This window comes from Mizuhopecten yessoensis, unplaced genomic scaffold, assembly GCF_002113885.1.
Source record: "Mizuhopecten yessoensis strain PY_sf001 unplaced genomic scaffold, ASM211388v2 scaffold716345, whole genome shotgun sequence".
Taxonomy (NCBI): domain Eukaryota; kingdom Metazoa; phylum Mollusca; class Bivalvia; order Pectinida; family Pectinidae; genus Mizuhopecten; species Mizuhopecten yessoensis.
In genome coordinates, this window is record NW_018480070.1 from 539,362 (window position 1) to 542,605 (window position 3,244).

The window sequence follows — 3,244 nt, forward strand, 5'->3', positions numbered from 1 at the left end:
ACATTACTGAAATGAAGAAAAAGATTCGCACTGCTGGTCTACATATTTAACATACCCAAGTATCATGACTCTAGTCCAAATGGTTCTTAGGTTACTGATGTTTGAGGTTTTTAACATATTTGACCCCTGTGACCTTGAAAGTAGGCCAAGGTCATTCATTTGAACAAACATGATAGGCCTTCACCCCACCATGCTACAGGCCAATCATCACGACCCTAGGACTTTTGGTTGCTGAGAAGTCATTTACAGCCTTGAAATTATGGCAAGGTCATTTATTTGAACAAACTTAATAGGCCTTCATCCCACCATGCTACAGGCCAAATAACATGACCCTAGGACTGTTGGTTGCTGAGAAGTCATTTATACATTTAAACACATTTGACCCCTGTGACCTTGAAAGTAAGTCAAGGTCATTGATTTGAAAAACAACATATATGACCCCTGTGAATATGGATGAAGGTCATTTATTCAACAAACTTGATAGCCCTTCACCCAAGCATGCTACAGGCCAAATATTATGACCCTAGGTATTTTGGTTGTCGTTAAGAATTTGTTTTAGTGGTACAAAGGTCAAGAGTGAAAATGCTTTTCTAAGGTGTGCAGAAATAAAGGTAGAGGTGTACTGTAATATAGGTAGAAGTGTACTTTAATATAGTACAAGTGTACTTTAATAGTTAGGTAGAAGTGTACTGTAATATAGGTAGAATTGTACTGTAATATAGGTAGAAGTGTACTGTAATATAGGTACAAGTGTACTGTAATAGTTAGGCAAAAGTGTACTGTAATATAGGTAGAAGTGTACTGTAATATAGGTAGAAGTGTACTGTAATATAGTACAAGTGTACTGTAATATAGGAAGAAGTGTACTGTAATATAGGCAGAAGTGTACTGTAATATAGGTAGAATTGTACTGTAATATAGTACAAGTGTACTGTAATATAGGTAGAAGTGTACTGTAATATAGGTAGAAATACAAAAAATAGGGAATGTCCTCATCAAACCCTTTATGACATCACATATTTCTGGCTACAAGATTACAGCCAACATCGGGGATTGTATGTCAATCCTCGATGAACCATCTTGTTATGTAAAACATCTTAAGTTCGGGAATGTTACTGAAACTGGGGTCTGGTCCTTTTCGCTAAGGGAACGAATGGTGTGAATAAAATTGTTGTTTTCTCATGAGTTAAGCTCGCAGACCTATCAGTATTAATGCAAGCCATGAAGATCTCTTCCAGGACTTGCCAGAAAACTAACTAACTGAAGGTGCATCCATGTTTCTACAACACTGCAAAGTCAACCGTTTGGAGAGTAATAAAGAATATCACAGACACAGGAATATCAATAGTTTGGCAGTCATTTTTTTTATTAATTACGATCATCAGTGGAAGTGTAAAGTTTCCTATTAGTCAAGTGTACGTCACAACACATTAACTGTATCATACAAAGCATATACACACATGTATATATCCCATGTGTATGTCAACACACAATCCAATGTTTTAAACATGTACATATGGTACAACACATTATTATAAATCAAACATACAACTCATTACCCTTTGTTATACCTCTAGTGAAAATCCTGTAATCTGATTGGTTAAGACAAATTGTTGATTTCACACTGTCATATTCGCTTTAACATTGAGTCAATGAGAGGGTGCTTCTTAAAACTCAAGCAATGGGTGACAGTGCGTGTGATAGTGCAAAATAGTGACCGTGCAAAAAAAAATCACTTATGGTTCATTTCAGTCGACATGTTTGATTTTCAGTATATTGAAATAAATACTACATTCATTAGAAATCTTGGATATCACCATTTGAATGATAGTGATACCCTCGGGGTGACCCTAGGCACTGTCACACTTTAGCGAATGTAGTATCTATATATTATTATACCTCTAGTGAAAATCCTGTAATCTGATTGGTCGAGATTAATTGGTGACTTCACACTGTCACACTCTCTTTAACATTGAGTCATTGGAAGGGTGCCTCGCCTCAGGTAAAAGTGGAACCATCAGGGTGACCCTAGGCACTGTCACACTCTAGTGAATGTAGTATTTATATAACATCATACACATACATTTCATGTGTAGGCTAGGCTACCACACATTCCACTGTATCATACATGTATACCCTAAAATCTTGTAAATAAGGCTGGGCTTGAAGGAAGGCCTTAAATTCATTGCAGTCAAACATATTCGAAATTAAGCAGTCTATTTAAAATAGGCTGCTCTTGAAAATATGAGCCACATTTTCCTTGTCAGCTTAAAAAGACTTTGCAGGTAAACCATCACATTACATTATTATTGCAGCAAGTTGATGAAGGGAACTATTCATTAAGAATCTGTACAACATATTTCCTTTGCAAAAAAAGGGACAACTTGAAAATATGCCACTAATGACTTTGAAAAATAAGCCTGCTTTAAAAATAAGCCTTGGATTCCTTACTAAAAATGAAAATAAGCCTCTGCTTATTATTAAGATTTTAGGGTTTGTCAATGTATGTCACCACATATTGTTCTGAATCATACAAAAAAATTGTATTTAAAGCAAACTAGAAAATGTCTGTAAGACATAAATGCCCCCGCTGCCATATGAAATTAGTTTCAGTGTTCTATAAAAAGTTACAACCACTTTGATCTTGATACCCTGAAACATGCACACACAAGGTACTACACTTAAAGTTGATTTTAATATTCATATGTTTTTTTTGTGTATGTTATTACCATCTCCATAACATATTGAATGAAGTTGCTAAGTGTTTAAATTGAATCAGTAGATGATTTTCTATATATAGCAACAGTGACCTTGGCCTTGACCTTGGAACCCTGAAACACAACAATGTCCGAAGTATACTCATAATTGACCTTTATATAAAGTTTGACCAAAATCTGTCAAAGAATGAAGTTGCTAAGTGTTTACATTGAATCGGGACGGGACGATTTTCTATATATAGGAAGTGTGACCTTGGCCTTGACCTTGGATCCCTGAAATACAATGATGTCCAAAGTATAATCATACTTGACCTTTGTATAAAGTTTGACCAAAATCTGTCAAAGAATGAAGTTGCTTAGTGTTTACATTGAATCGGGATGGGACAGGACGGGACGGGACAGGATGATTTTCTATATATAGCAAGTGTGACCTTGGCCTTGACCTTGGATCCCTGAAATACAATGATGTCCGAAGTATAATCATACTTGACCTTTGTATAAAGTTTGACCAAAATCTGTCAAAGAAT